Source organism: Macaca mulatta, chromosome 1 (assembly GCF_049350105.2).
Source record: "Macaca mulatta isolate MMU2019108-1 chromosome 1, T2T-MMU8v2.0, whole genome shotgun sequence".
NCBI classification, from domain to species: Eukaryota; Metazoa; Chordata; class Mammalia; order Primates; family Cercopithecidae; genus Macaca; species Macaca mulatta.
In genome coordinates, this window is record NC_133406.1 from 199,882,711 (window position 1) to 199,898,854 (window position 16,144).

Below are 16,144 nucleotides of genomic sequence, written 5' to 3' on the forward strand. Positions count from 1 at the left end.
TAAAGCTCCTCCTCTCTGTAAGATTAGGAGCAAGGTCGTAGCAACCCAAAGGAGGCTGGGCAACTGGAGTTCAAGATGTTCACCTTAAAAGGTACACTCAGTTGCCCGTGAGTCTGGAGTTTGCTGACCCGGAGAAAGAGAACCGTACGATAAACAATTTGTGTTCCATCTCGTCAAAAGTATAGCGCCTGTGGGGGCTGGGCTGGTGTTTTGTGGGATCTTGATGATTCTCTGACTTGAAGTGCAAGGACTGGGAAATAGTTCCATGTCTGTAAGAAAATGCATCCTGAAGATTCCAGTGTTGTACCCTATCCATTCATTTATTCATTCATTCATCCATTCACCCACTCATTCATCAACATAGTATTTCCCAAATGTCACTCATTCCTGTGCTAATTTCATCATTTTCTACAATCTGTAAGATATTTTTGCTTTGTGTTTTTCTTTATTGGACTATTTTACTTAAATAAATTTAGCCTCAGCCTAAGCAACAGTACAGTTTGTTTAAATATAGCTATTACAATAACACCATGTTTGTCCATGTATCACCTAAAACCCTCTTCTGTGCCTCCTTGGGTATATCTGCATTCACTCATCCTCTCCTCTCTGCATCTCAGGTCCCACAAGCGAGTGGTGGAGGGCATTCGGATGCAATGATCTTTCAGCCCTAATATTCTGGAAGTCTGATTCAAAGAGTCACACCCAGCAAAGGAAAACACAGAGACTAGATGGAATCAGTGAAGAGGTAGCTGGTCAAAAGCAGCAAATGTATCATGTTTTCAAGGCTGAGCAGTGACTCAGGAAGGCAAGACAGGAAGTTCCTTGGGAATGGTCTGTAAACCAGGGCCAGGGACTAAGAAAAACAGGTAGACGAGTCCCCAGGAGCCTTAAATAGCCCCAAAGCATGAGCTACACACACGTCACTACACTCTGTCAGAACCTTTTAGAGCTGGCCAGGCATGGTGGCTAACACCTGTGATCCCAGCACTTTGGGAAGCTGAGGTGGGAGGATAGCTTGAACCCAGGAGTTTGAGACCAGCCTGGGCAACATAGCGAGACCTTCTCTCTACAAAAAATAAAATAAATACATAATTTAAAAATAGGCCAGGAGTGGTGGCTCACACCTGTAATCCCAGCAGGCAGATCACTTGAGGTCAGGAGTTAGAGACCAGCCTGGCCAACATGGTGAAAGCTCATCTCTACTAAAAATACAAAAACTAGTCAGGCAAGGTGGTAGGCATCTGTAATCCCAGCTACTTGGGAGGCTGAGGTGGGAGAATTGCTTGAACCTGGGAAGCGGAGGTTGCAGTAAGCTGAGATGGCACCACTGCACTCCAGCCTAGGCGACAGAGTAAGACTCCATCTCAAAAAATAAAAATAAAAAAAAAATTTAAAAATTTAAATTAAAAATAACTTTCCAGAGTTTCTAGAGGCACTAAGATACTAAAGTGTCAGAGAAAGCCATTTTACTCCTGAAGAAGTTCAGCACTGGGAAATTACTGGGCAGAAACGTGGCCCACCTGACCTCCTCCTAGTCCCTAGGGCAGGCCAAACTGAAGTAGGTTTCTTCAGTTTTCTTCAGGTTTCTTCAGTAGATACCTGCTCAGCCCACAAGCCCAGGGAGTCTCCTGGGTCCTTGGTTCTTCTATGCAGCCCAGCCTCTTTGTCCAGTTAATTGGGGCAGAAGTGGGCACCTGACTCACAGGGAACCACTCCAGAGGCCAGGCTGGGCCAGTCAGATTCCTGAACTTTGGAATTAGGACAAGGAGAGGCCAGACTGCTCGCCACAGGTCCTGGATGGGTAAGGAAATATATATTTGCCAAGGAGGACTGCTTGGGACACGTGTCTGAGAGAAAGGAAACTGGTGTTTTGAGAGAAGTGGAGGGAAAGGTGGGCATTTCCTCAACACCAGTCCTGAGTGTAAGGTCCTTGTGTGACTTGCCTGCCCTTGAGATCTGTGAGATAGTTCCAACGCCTTATATTGAATTACATTTTTTGCTTAAACTAGCTGGAGTGGGCTTCTATTTCATGTAAACAAATCAATCACTGATATAGTGAGGACTGACCTTCAAAGTTTCCAGAATTAGACTTGGCAAGCCAGCATGATGGTAATGATGCTAATGACACCCCTGATGTTTGATTGGTGTTTTATAATTTAAAAGTCCCTAACATAGGGGTCATCACTCCAGCCTGGGATGACTTGCCCCAGACCTAGCTATGCTCCAGACTTGTTGCAAGGGCTCGCTCTCCCAAGAGCATAGCGGGAAGAGCCCAACTTTGAAGCCAGGCAGACCTGGGTCTACCTTCTCATTTACCCATCACTTACCACCTATATGACCTTGGGTGAGTTATTTGACCTCTCTGAGCCTCACTTCCTCATTTCTGAAAGTTCAAAAGTAGGACAGTGTGGACCCTGAAGCCAGTTCCTGGCTCTGCCACCTGCTGACTGATGATCTTGGGAAATAGCATCACTCCTAAAACTTGCAATGTCTTCATCAATAAAGTGGGGTTAATAAAGCCTGTTTTACATGGTTGTTGCAAGGTTTGAATGTGGTATGCAAAGTATTTAGCACTTTGGCACATTGTAAAAGTGCTCAGTGTGTGGTAACCATAATAGCAATTTATTATGTAAAAGTACCTAGATGAGGCTAGACACATAATTACTAATCAAAAATTATGTAATATAAAGTGCATACTGATCAGTGCAGAGGATCTGACTTGACCAGACTTAACAGGATCACTTATAAAGCAAGGGGTTTTAGTTGATCACAAGCTTTATGTGAGTCAACAGAAACCATCACAAAGCTAATGTGATCTCAGGCCATATTAAGAAAAGTTTTATCTCTAGAAGATGGGAGATGTTAGTCATGTCCATCTCAGTCCCTATCAGACAACACCTAGGGGTAGGGAGGGGGCAGGCTCTGGGAAGAGGACATGTGACCTCACAACTTTCCAAGAAAAATAAAATTTCTTTCTTGGCAAGTACGCTTGTACATATAGATGCTCAAAAAACATTCCTCTATTTTTTTTTTCCTTTTTCACTTATGCCTTTGTCTTGGAGTAGTTAGAGAAAGCCACTGCAATCAAGACAGTGTGGTATTGTTATAAAGATGAACAAATTTAAAATGCCTGCCCTTTGGAAGACACAAGAGAATGCAAATACGATCTACAGACTGAGGGAAAATATGTGCAAATTATGTATGACACAGTTTGGTTTTGTGTCCCCACCCAAATCCCATCTCAAATTCTAATCCCCACATGTCAGAGAAGGGGCCTGATGGGAGATGATTTGATCATGGGGGCAAATTTTCCCCTTGGTGTTCTTGTGATAGTGAGTTCTCATAAGATCTGATGGTTTTAAAGTGTGGCTGTTTCTTCCCTCACTCTCTCTCTCTGTCTCTCTCCTGTCACCATGTAAGATGTGCCCTGCTTCCCCTTCGCCTTCTGCCAGTATTGTAAATTTCATGAGGTCTCCCCCTGTCATGTGAAACTGTGAGTCAATTAAACCTCTTTTCTTTATAAATTACCCAGCCTCAGGTAGTTCTGTATAGCAATGTGAAAATGGACGAATACAGAAAATTGGTACCAGGAGTGGGGTACTGCTGTAAAAATTCCTGAAAATATGGAAGTGACTTTGGAACTGGGTTATAGGCAGAGGTTGGAACAGTTTGGAGAGCTCAGAAGAAGACAGGAAGATGTGGGAAAGTTTGAAACTTTCTAGAGACTTGTTGAATGGTTTTGACAAAAATGCTGATAGTGATATGGACAAGGAAGTCCAGGTTGAAGTGGTCTCACATAGAGATGAAGAACCTTTTGGGAACTGGAGTAAAAGTCACTCTTGCTATGCTTTAGCAAAGACACTGGTGGCATTTTGCCCCTGGCATAGAGATACATGGAACTTTGAACTTGAGATAAATGATTTAGGATATCTAGTGGAAGAAATTTCTAAGCAGCAAAGTGTTCAAGATGTGGCTTGAGTGCTCCTAACAGCATACAGTCATATGCATTCACAAATAGATGGTCTGAAATTGGAACTTATGTTTAAAAGGCAAGCAGAGCAAAAGTTTGGGAAATTTGCAGCCTGACCAAGCAGTAGAAAAGAAAAACCCATTTCCTGAGGAGAAGTTCAAGCTGGCTGGATAAATTTGCATAAGCAACAAGGAGCCAAATGTTACTTGCCAAGACAATGGGGAAAATGTCTCCAGGGCATTTCAGAGATCTTCATGGCAATCTCTCCCATCACAGGCCCAGAGGCCTAGAAGAGAAAAATGGTTTCATAGGCCAGGCTCAGGGCCCCTGCTGCTCTATGCAGCCTTGGGACATGGCACCCTGTGTCCCAGCCACTGTAGATCCAGCTGTGGCTAAAAAGGGGCCAAGGTATAGCTAAGACCGTGGCTTCAGAAGGTGCAACTTCCAAGCCTTGGTGACTTCCGTGTGGTGTGGTGCCTGCAGGTGTGCAGAAGGCAAGAGTTTAGGAGACTCCGCCTAGATTTCAGAGGAGGTATAGAAACATTTGGATGTCCAGGCAGAAGTCTGCTGCAGGGGCAAAGCCCTCATGGAGAACCTCTGCTAGGGCAGTATGGAGGGGAAATTTGGGGTTGGAGCCCAACATAGAGTCCCTACCAGGGCACTGCCTACTGGAGCTGGGAGAAGAGGGCCATTGTCTTCCAGACCCCAGATACACTGACAGCTTGCACCATGTGTCTGAAAAAGCCACAGGTACTCAATGCCAGCCTTTAAAAGCAGCTGTGGAGGCTATACCCTGTAGAGCCACAGGGGTGGAACTGCCCAAGGCCTTGGAAACTCACTTCTTGCATCAACATGCCCTTGATGTGAGACATGGAGTCAAAGGAGATTATTTTAGAGCTTTAAGATTTAATGACTGCCCTGCTGGGTTTTGGACTTGCATGGGGCCTGTGGCCCTTTTGCTTTAGTCAGTTTCTCCCATTTGGAACAGAAACATTTAACCAATGCCTGTACCACCATTGATTTTACAAGCTCATAGGCAGAAGGGACTTGCCTTGTCTGTAATGAGACTTTAGACTTGGACTTTTGAGTTAATGTTGCAATGATTTAAGACTTTTGGGGACTGTTGGGAAGGCATAATTAGTTTCGCAATGTGAAAGGACATGAGATTTGGGAGGAGCCATGGGCAGAATGATCTCATTTGGCTCTGTGTCCCCACCCAAATCTCATTTGGAATTATAATTCCCACGTGTTAAAGAAGGGGCCTAGTGGGAGGTGATTGGATCAAGGGGGGCGGGTTCTCCCTTCCTGTTTTCACGATAGTGAGTTAGTTCCCCTGAGATCTGATGGTTTTTAAGTGTGGCAGTTCCCTACCTCACTCTCTCCTCGCCATCATGTAAAATGTGCCCTTGCTTCCCCTTTACCTTCTGCCATGATTTTAAGTTTCCTGAGGCCTCCCCAGCCATGTGGAACTGTAAGCCAATTAAACCTCTTTTCTTGTCTTTTCTTTTTCTTCTTTTTTTTCTTTCTTTTGTTTTGTTTTTGAGATAGAGTCTTGCTCTGTCACCCAGGCTAGAGTGCAATGGCATGGTCTTGGCTTACTGCAATCTCTGCCTCCCGGGTTCAATCGAGTCTCCTGCCTCAGCCTCCTGAGTAGCTGGGATTACAGGCACCTGCCACCACACCTGGCTAATTTTTGTATTTTTAGCAGAGATGGGGTTTCACCATGTTGGCCAGGCAGGTCTCAAATTCCTGACCTTGTGATCCTCCCACTTCGGCCTCCCAAAGTGCTGGGATTATAGGCATGAGCCACTGTACCTGGTCAACCTCTTTTCTTTATAAATTACCCAGTCTCAAGTAGTTCTTTATAGCAGTGTAAAATGGGCTAATACAATATATTTGATAAAAGTCTTGTATCTAAAATATAAAAAGAACTTCCAAATGCAGTAGTTAGAAAATAAGTAATGCAAATAGGGGCAAAATATTTGAACAGATACTTCACCAAAGAACATATCTAGGGACTGGGCATGTTGGCTTACACCTATAATCCCAGTGCTTTGGGAGGCTGAGGTAGGAGGATCACATGAGCCCAGCAGTTCAAGGTTACAGTAAGCTGTGATCATACCACTGCATTTCAGCCTGGACAACAGAGCAAGACTGTCACTGAGAAAAAAAAAAGAGGAGGGGATAAAAAAGGGGGGGGCTAAACTAAACAGACCCTAAATCAGACTCTGTTCTTAAGGATCACCCAGGTTGGTGGGGAAGACAGGTGGGTCATCAATCAGTTCATTATGATCCAGAAAACCAAGGGAGAGACAGAAAGTGACAGGACACAGGGTGGAGAGGAAAAAAGCCCAGATCCAGTCTCCAGCCCTGGACTCGGAATTAGTTAGCAAATAATATATGCTGGGTGCTGTACATAATCTGCCTCTTTTAAATCTTACCACAAACCCACATGTCAAGTAGCTGTCTTGAGTCTCATTTTACAGATAACGAAAACTGAGGCTCAGAGAAGCTAAGCAGTCCAGGGTCAGACCATTTATTAAACCTCAGAATCCGGATTCCAGCTCGTCTGATTCCAAAATCAACCATGCTCTCCTGCCTCCCATTATAAAGTGTTGCACACTATAATTATACTTCTGAACCTTGACTGAGGGAGAAAGTTTATAATTTTTACTCTTTCCTTCCCAAGAGTGATCCTTTTTTAAGTAAAATAGAGACAAGGTCTCACTATGTTGCCCAGGCTGGCCTTGAACACCTGGGTGCAAGCCATCCTCCTGCCTTGGCCTCCCAAAGTGCTGGGATTACAGGTGTGAGCCACCATGCCCAGCCCCAAGTGTTATTATTCTTTAAAAATATGTATACTTTTAGTTTATTATCAGCTTCAATAAAGCCCCCTAAATAAACAATGCATCTCATCCTCCAGAAAGGCTTCTCAGCGTCCCCAGTCCCAGTCCCCCCAGCTTACCCCAACACAGCACCAGCCCACTGTCAGCTACTAATTGCCTGTTGACTGGTCTGATTTCCTGATGTGAGTTCCAAGGGAGCAAAATCCATGTCAGGGGCTAGTAGGTCCCAGTAAGTATAAGTATTTGAGGAAGGGAGGAAGAGAGAACAAATTGAAGGCAGGGAAGAATTTTTTTTTTTTTTTTTTTGAGACAGAGTCTCACTCTGTCGCCAAGGCTGGAGTACGGTGGCACAATCTCGGCTCACTACAACCTCAGCCTCCCAGGTTCAAGTGATTCTCCTGCCTCAGTCTCTCAAGTACCTGGGATTACAGGCGCCCACCGCCATGCCAGGCTAGTGTGTGTGTGTGTGTGTGTGTGTGTGTGTGTGTGTGTGTGTGTGTATTTTTAGGAGAGACGGGGTTTCACCATGTTGGCCAGGCTGATCTCGAACTCCTGACCTCAAGTGATCCACCCGCCTCAGCCTCACAAAGTGGTGGGATTACAGGCATGAGCCACCGTGCCCAGCCTTTAAAACCCATCATCATAAACACCATTGATTGAATATTTGCCCTTTGCCAGGCTCTAGCTCTACACTCCACTGTATGCATGATCTCCTTTAAACCTTTCAATCTGATGAGATGGATGATATTTTCATCCTCGATTTAGATTCGAGGAGACTGAAGTTCAGAGAGGGTGTCTCCTGCCTAGGATTGCACATCCAGGAAATGTTTGCTCTTAACCATTGCATTGCAACTTTGGGGCCATTTCCTCATGCCCTGGTAGGAGCAGAGGGATTAATTCATGACGTTGTTACAAGACATTCTAAATTGTGCCATCCCAAGTCCTCTCAGGCTCTTTGGGAGAAAAGACTCAATCTTTCATGGCTTCTTAGCCCTGTCTGTCCCTTCTTCAGGGTGACATCCGAAGGGGAATGGAGTCGGGGGCTTGGATAGTCTTATGGTTGGGGAAGGAGCCTGTGACCCAGTACTGCCTCCTCTTTCAAGCGTCTGCCTTCTGCAGTGTGGCTGAGGCACACGCCCCCTCTGTCCTCTGGGCAGGTCCCCTGGCCTCTGCTGCCCATAACTATGTTCCTGGTCACAGCCTTCACACCCTGTCCTCTGACCCCAGCCTTCTTCTTGCCCACCATCTTCCTGAGCATTTCCATACCACCCCCCACCTCCTGGGATTCCCTCTTCACACCTCCATCCTGGAGGGCATGGGCTCTGCGAGGCTGCCCCTGGGACTGAGAACAACCCTTACATCAGGGCTATTCAAGGTGTGGTTGGTATTGGAGCTAGGCTCGGTGGCTCATATGCCTGCAATCCCAGTGTTTTGGGAGGCTCAGGCAGAGGGATCACTTGAACCTAGGAGTTTGAGACTAGCCTGGGCAACACAGCGAGATCCCACCTCTACAAAAAAAATTTTTAAAAATTAGCCAGGTGTTGTGGCACATGCCTGTAGTCCTAGCTATTCTGGAGGCTGAAGCAGGAGGCTTGCTTGAGCCCGGGAGTTTGAGGTTGCAGTGAGCTGTGATCAGGCTACTGCACTCCAGTCTGGGTGACAGAGCTAGACTTTGGCTCCTAAAAAAAAAAAAAAAAAAAAAAAATGTGGTTCATATCACCTAGGAAGTTGTTAGAAATGCAAATTCTCCAGCCCCACCCTGGAGCTACTGAATCAGAAACTCTGCAGGTGGGGCCCAGGCAGCCATCCCTGTTGGAACAAGCCCTCCAGATGATTCTGATGCACACTCAAATTGGAGAATCACTGCTTTGTCTCCTACCTTCCCTCCCTCCAGGGCTCATAGTAAAAAGTCCAGGCCCCAACTTGGCCAGACTCCAGATCTTGACATTGATTTTAGTTTTTTTTTTTTTTTTTTTGAGACAGAGTCTCACTCTGTAGCCCAGGCTGGAGTGCAGTGGCACCATCTCAGCTCACTGCAAGCTCCACCTCCCGGATTCAAGTGATTCTCCTGCCTCAGCCTCCCAAGTAGCTGGGACTACAGGCACCCGCCACCATGCCTGGCTAATTTTTGTATTTTCAGTGAAGACGGGATTTACCATGTTAGCCAGACCGGTCTCAACTCCTGACCCCAGGTGATCCACCCACCTCAGCTTCCCAAAGTGCTGGAATTATAGGCGGGAGCCACTGCGCCCAGCCCAGATCTTGACGTTTAAAAGGAGGTTTTGGGGTTCAGAAAAAAACTCTTTATGTCTCCCAAGTGTGTAGGCCTTTACATTGAAACTCTGGATTCTGACACTATTAGGTCTCCTCTACTCTTTCAAAAAATCCATTTAGAAAGGCAAAGCTAAGGAGGGGCTGCTCGTCTGCTACTGAACCTGCCCCCACTGGAAGCAACAGATGCCTCAGCAGCAAGGGTGGAGAAGGTCAGGAACATGGCTGGGAATTCAAAATGCATGGAATAGTTTTCTTAGAATCTCTTTTCCCTATATATACAATGTGTTTTCAAGTCTCAGTTCATTTAATCTTCATGTCAACCCCCAGAGGTCTCACAATATCAACCTCACCCCCTGGTGCAGCGTCAGCCTGCGGACCTGAAGCCCATCTGTCAGGTCCTTGTTTTCTTTCGTTCCCTCCTCTTCCCATTCTCTGCTGTCACTGCCTATATTCTGAGTTCATTATCCAAATTCAGCCACTTACTAGTGTGTGACTTTGTGCAAGTTTACTTAATCTCCTGTGTCTCAGTTTCTGTAGCACACGGATTCCATAGTCAACATTCAAAAGAATGTATTGGGCACCTACAATACTTTAGGCCCTGGGGATATGGCAGTGAAGCAAATAAAGAAAAATCTCTGTCCTCGTGGAGCTGACATTCTAGTGGGGTGAGGGGAGGGGAGGGAAGGGGAGAGGAGAAGAGGAAGATAATAAACCAGAAAGTAAAATACGATGTATAAAATGTTTCAGATGGTGACATGTGGTATAAACAATAAACAGGGAAGGGGATACAAGGTGTCTGGGTAGGGGAGGAAGGTGAGGTTTTGTTTTGCTTTTGAGACAGGCTCTCACTCTGTTGGCCAGGCTGGAGTGCCGCAGCAGGATCATGGATCACTGCAGCATCAACCTCCTGGGCTTAAGGGATCCTCCTGCCTCAGCCTCTAGAGTCACCAGGACTACACGCTCGCACCACCACGCCTGACTAATTTTTAAATTTTTTATAGAGATGGAGGCATCCTTATGTTGCTCAGGCTGGTCTCAAACTCCTGGCCTCAAGCAATCCTCCCACCTCGGCCTCCCAAAGTGCTGGCATTACAGGTGTGAGCCACTGCGCCCAGCCAAGTTGTTATTTTTAATGGGTGGTTAAGGAGGATCCCACTAGTAAGATGACATTTGAACAGAAATTTGAAGGAGAAAATGACATGGATATCCGGAAAGATAGCATTCTAGGTAGAGGGAACAGCAAGTGCAAGAATTCTCAGGCTAATGGGAAAGCTGGCAAGGGGGTCAGTGTGGCTGGGGTAGAGTTGCGGGGAAGCATGTGGGAAGATAAGGGGCTGGGGAGACAGGGACTGGATCATGTTGGGATCTCTCTGCTATTCTCAGGACTTTGACTCTAGAGAGCTGGGAACAGGTTTGAGCAGAGGAGGAACCTGATCTAGCTTTTTATGTTAAGGCCACACTAGCTGCTGCATGAAGAATAGGTTGAAGGGGCAGAGGCCAGGAGCCCATCAGTAATGCAGCCGCTGCAGTAATCCAGGTAGGAAATGGTGGGGGCTTGGCCCACCTGGCAGCAGTCTGGAGGAGAGGGGTGAGCAGACCGGAGGGTATGTACTGAAGTTAGAACTGATGAGATCTGCAGATAGATCAGATGTGGGAAGTAAGAAGTGGAGGGTGGACAGGGATGACTCCAATGTTTTTAGCCTGAGCAACTGGAAGAGTGAAACTGCTATTGACTGAGATGGGGAAGACCGAGAGAAGCAGGTTTGGGGAGATCGTTTTTGGACTTGCGAAGGTTAAGATTCGATTGGACATTCAGTAGAGAAGCCAACTGACTATTGCACATATAGGTCTGGAGTTCAGAAGGGAGGTTCAGGCTGGAGATAGAAATATTGGAGACTTTAGTGTATTGATGACATTTCTAGAAGGAGCTCATGAGAAAATCGACTTCATCTGGGTGTTGTGGGAATTAGACAAGTTAAGCACCTGGCACATAGTAGGCATTCAGCTATCACCAAGATCACTTTATGTTCCTTGCACTCCCCCACCGGCCTCTCACCACGGCCACCTCCATGCTGCCCTCCACACTGCTGGTCAGAGTGAGCTTTCTATAGCATAGACCTGATCATCCCTCCCTGCCCAAACCTGCAGTGGCTCCTTATTGCTTACAGAATAAAGTGTGCATACTTCATAGACTTCACAGACTGTCCCTAAAGCCTTCCCTGATGGAGTCACTGTCACCCACACCAGCCCCAATTTCTGCCACCACCCCCCACCTCCCACCTCATTCTCCAGCAGTAATAGGGAGCCCTTTGTTCACAGCTTGTTGTCTTTGAACATGTGGCCACCTATGCCTTGACTTGTCCAGCAGCAAACCCAAGTGATTCTCACATCCTCTAAGAAGCCTCCCTCTCCACCCAGAGGCTGTTCCCTCTTCCCTGCAGACCTGCCTCCTACCCTTACTAGTGTTCCTTCCACTCCTGTTCCTGCAGCACCAAACACTGAGCCTGACACAGGCAAGGGGCTGGGGGAGGGTAAATGAACAAAGGAGGAAGAGCTGATTTCCCATGATGGGTTTTTTATTTTTAGCATGTTTGAGTTCATGAAGACCCAGAGAGGCGCAGGCACTTGCTCAGGTCACTCAGCTGGGTGAACTCTGTGGCCAGGAGTGGACTCCAGGCTTGTCTGATTCAAAGCTCTTGGCTCAAGCGCATGTGCATGCATAGGCACGCACACAGGAAAATGCACACACCCACGCACGCACACACACAGAACAATCTCAGGGCAACTGGTGGCTGGGGGTTCTCTTGACCTTCCAGTTGTTCCCTTCTTGGGAATGGATCCAGGGAGAGGGTTAAGGATTTAGATTCAGAATAGGCATTCACTTGGTCATTTAAAAAAAAAAAATTGTAGAGACCCAGTCTCCCTATGTTGCCCAGGCTGGTCTCAACCTCCTGGGCTCAAGTGATCCTCCTGCCTCAGCCTCCCAAAATGCTGGGATTACACACATGAGCCACTGCACCTGGCCAGTAGTCACTTGTTTATTCAGTAAGTCATTCGCTCGTTCGTTCTCTCACTCACTCATTTACAATCAATCATTTGTTCTACTTCCAATTTTTACTCACAGCAGATTAAGACCCCACCTCCTAAGAGCTGAATCTGAGGAGAGCCTGGTCAGGAAACAAGGCAGCACAGGGCCAGGAAAGGAACACTAAGGGCTAGTGGAGGATCTTGAAGGGTGAGAGGAGTTTACCAGATGGCCTTGGAAAAGGATATCCTGACATGTGGCTGCAGCATGTGCAAAGACCCAGAGACTTGAAACCACCACTGAAAGGAGGGCACCTGGGGTGGTGGGAGGAGTGGCAGATGATCACTGCGGGCAGAAGGTTGGAGACATGGGCAGGGGTCAAGGTCAAGATTAATTTGGGAGTTAGGTATGGAGGAGCAGGGTTAAGGTTTAGGTTGGGTTTAGGATTAGAGATTAGATCTTGAAATCAGATCATTTCTTTTTAACCTGCCTTTTCCAGAAGGATTTCATGTGGCTTGTATCAGTGATAAAGATCTAGGGTTATGATTAGGCCTGCCAAGAACCTAAGGATCCGGAATGGGCTTTATAGTTGGGATCCAAGGTGCAGTAAAAATGAGGTACTTGAGGGAGCAAAGCCAATGCTTGACATGGGCATAAGTTTTCATTTTCTTTCTTTTTTCTTTTCTTTTTATTTTTGAGACAGGGTCTCACTCCGTCACCCAGGCTGGAATGCAGTGACACAATCTCGGCTCACTGCAACCTCCGCCTCCTGGGTTCAGGCAATTCACCTGCCTCAGCCTTCTGAGTAGCTGGGACTACCTGCGCACACCACCAATGTTTTTGTTTGTTTGTTTTGAGATGGAGTTTTGCCCTTGTTGCCCAGGCTGGAGTGCAATGGTGCAATCTCAGCTCACTGCAACCTCCGCCTCTCGGGTTCAAGCGATTCTCCTGCCTCAGCCTCCCGAGTAGCTGGGATTATAGGCGCCTGCCACCACGCCCAGCTAATTTTTTTGTATTTTTAGTACAGATGGGGGTTTCACCATGTTGGCCAGGCTCGTCTTGAACTCCTGACCTCAGGTGATCCGCCCGCCTTGGCCTCCCAAAGTTCTGGGATTACAGGCGTGAGCCACCGAGCCAGGCCTGTTTTGTACTTTTTGTAGAGATGGCGTGGTGGGGAAATCTGGGCCTTGCTATGTTGCCCAGGCTGGTCTCCAACTCCTTAACTCAAACAATTCTCCCGCCTAGGCCTCCCAAAGAGCTAGGATTACAGTTGTGGGCCACTACTCCCAGCAGGTCTTCATTGTCCTCCTTTCTGAAGCATGCCATCTCCTGGCTGCCTAGTCTTGAGACTTAACCTCTGGGCCTCCTGATGCCCACCTACTAAACTGCTATGCAGATGAAGATGCTATTCGTCTTGCACGTCTCCTCTGGGTCAGGCACCACTGGGCAGGACGGATGTCCTCACCTACTCCCGCAATGCCCCAATGTTGAGCCGTAATGGAACAGTTTAATCCACACCACCGGCATACATTAGGTGCTCGGTCCAGGCTAGTTCTCTTCCCTTCACTCATTTCCCCACAAAGCCCCTTCGTGGCTGGGGCCTCCCAGGTGTGCTGACTCACCTGTCTAGAGGAACGGACTGCGCCAGGGCCTGTAGCGCTCGGGCCCCGCCACCCCCTGTCCCCGCCCGTCCCGGGCCACCGCGGTGCAGCCGGGGTCCTGAGCTGCCCCAGGCGGGGAGCAGCGCAATTATCCTAATTACAGCCCGGCCTCCGCTGTGGTGGCGAGCGCGGCCACGCCGTCCCGAGAACGCCCCCGACCCAGGGCCCGAGCGTGGGAACCGCCGTGCCCTCTGCCCCGGGCGGCGGCGGCAGCCGCGTCGGGGACCCGCCCGCCCGCCAGGCCGCGATGGGCGATAAGCCCGCCCCGCCGCTCACACTCGCGGCTAATGACCTGGCTGCGCTCGGCGCGCTCTGCCCCCCTTTCATCTGCCCCTTTCATCTGCTCCCTCCCAGCGCCCTGCGCCCATCAACTCCGCATCCCCATACCTGGGTGGGGACAGCGACGGGGCCCGCAGCCCCTACTGCCAGGAGCAGCGAGTGGCCAAGCGCGCGAGGAGGTTCCAGCGCGCCCAGGGTGCAAAGGAGGGAGACTCCGGGTGCCCGGCCCGCAGGGTCCACGCACACCCGCTCATTCATTCATCCGTTCGTTCGTCCACGCACCCACTCACTCAGTCACTCGTTCATTTATTCACGACACAAACGTTTTCTAAGTATCCGCTAGTGACTGTTTCCTTTTCTGTAAATTGGGAATAATAATACTATGTAGGCCAGTTGTGGTGGCTCATGCCTGTAATCCCAGCACTTTGGGAGGCCGAGGCGGGCGGATCACGAGGTCAGGAGTTCGAGACCAGCCCGGCCAACATAGTGAAACCCCGTCTCCACTAAAAATACAAAAATTTAGCTGGGCGTGGTGGCGAGTGCCTGTAATTCCAGATACTCAGGAGGCTGATGCAGGAGAATCGCTTGAACCCATGAGGTGGAGGTTGCAGTGAGCCGAGATCATGCCATTGCACTCCAGCCCGGGCGACAGTGCATGACTCTGTCTCAAAAAATAAATAAATAAATAAATACATACATACATACATACATAAAAATAATAATAATATGAACGTCACAGGATCATTCTAAAGGTTAAGATGGGCGTGGGGAGGAAAGAGATGGCTCATTTATTAAGTACTTGTTCTCTCCAAATACTCACTAGCTCACACTTCTCACAGCAGCCCTGAATTAGGTAAAACCCCATTTTACAGACCTGGAGACTGAATCGCCAAATAACAGGAGTGTCAAATAACAGGAGTGTCAGACTTTTGTCCTTTGAAGCAGCTCCCACTACACCACAAAGTGAGTATGCAGTTAATGTCTGTTGCACCAAATAAGAAAAATAATCACTATAAAAAAGAAAAAAACATTAAAAAAGAAAAAGAACACTATTGACTTTGACTATAAAAAAATTAGAGCCGCCAAGGTGTTGATGCCTAAGAAGAACCGGATTGCCATTTATGAACTCCTTTTTAAGGAGAGAGTCATGGTGGCCAAGAAGGATGTCCACATGCCTAAGCACCCGGAGCTGGCAGATAAGAATGTGCCGAACCTTCATGTCACAAAGGCCATGCAGTCTCTCAAGTCCGGAGGCTACGTGAAGGAACAGTTTGCCTGGAGACATTTCTACTGGTACCTTACCAATGAGGGTATCCAGTATATCCATGATTACCTTCATCTGCCCCTGGAGACTGTGCCTGCCACCCTACGCCGTAGCCGTCCAGAGACTGGCAGGCCTCGGCCTAAAGGTCTGGAGGGTGAGCGACCTGTGAGACTCACAAGAGGGGAAGCTGACAGAGATACCTACAGAGGGAGTGCTGTGTCACCTGGTGCTGACAAGAAAGCCGAGTCTGGGGCTGGGTCAGCAACCAAATTCCAGTTTAGAGGTGGATTTGGTCGTGGACATGGTCAGCCACCTCAGTAAAATTGAAGAGTATTCTTTTGCCTTGAATAAACTTACAGCCAAAAAACCTTAAAAAATTTTTTTAAATTTTAAAAAAATTAAAAAGGTCAAGCACAGTGGCTCATGCCTGTAATCCCAGCACTTTGGGAGGCCGAGGCAGGAATATTGCTTGAGCCCAGGAGGCTGAGGCTGCAGTAAGCCAAGATTGCACCACTGCACTCCAGGCTGGGTGACAGAAGGAGACCCTGTCTCAAAATAATAATAACAAATAAATAAAATTTAAAATACATATAAATATATATATATTTCTTTTATATATATATATAAAAGAAAAACAGCCGATATTTCTGGAGCATTTTTGCTGTGCCAGGCACTGTGCTAATTACTTTCTATGCATTATCTCATTTAATACTTGCAAAAACCTCAAAAGCTGGGCATCATTATGGTATTCCCATTTTACAGATGAGGAAACTAAAGCTGAGAGAATATGTCACTTGCTCAAGGCCACACAGCTAGCAGTGGCTG

The 16,144-nt window shown here is 47.6% G+C and overlaps 1 pseudogene; it reads left to right on the forward strand.

Moving 5' to 3' along the window:
* The first annotated feature begins 15,052 nt into the window (after positions 1-15,052).
* On the forward strand, positions 15,053-15,672 carry LOC696544 (small ribosomal subunit protein eS10 pseudogene; annotated as a pseudogene).
* The last annotated feature ends 472 nt before the right edge of the window (positions 15,673-16,144 follow it).